This window comes from Phasianus colchicus, chromosome 8 (assembly GCF_987193195.1).
Source record: "Phasianus colchicus chromosome 8, bPhaCol1.hap1.1, whole genome shotgun sequence".
Lineage (NCBI taxonomy): Eukaryota > Metazoa > Chordata > Aves > Galliformes > Phasianidae > Phasianus > Phasianus colchicus.
Genome location: NC_143443.1, coordinates 20,423,122 through 20,423,452, shown reverse-complemented (window position 1 = coordinate 20,423,452; position 331 = coordinate 20,423,122).

Sequence of the window (331 nt, the reverse complement as noted above, 5' to 3'; positions counted from 1 at the left end):
TTATATAGATGTCCGGGCTGCCCGCCAGCCAATAGGAGCCCAGAACGCCGCTGTCGCTTCCCGCCTTTGTCTTTTCCCGCCGTTTTCTCTTCTCACATAAGCGTTCCCTCTCTTTCTAGCTGAGGGCGGCCCGGCCGGGGTCACCTGAAGGTCAGGGCCGGGGTCACCTGAAGGTCAGGGCCGGGGTCACCTGAAGGCCACCGCCCTTCTCTCAGGCATTGCCGCAGGCAGAGCTGCCTCACAGGTGATCTCACCTCACAAACGGTCACCTGGCAGAGCTGCCTGTGGGGAACTTATTTCTTCAATTTCTTTTAACAGTCACATACACATT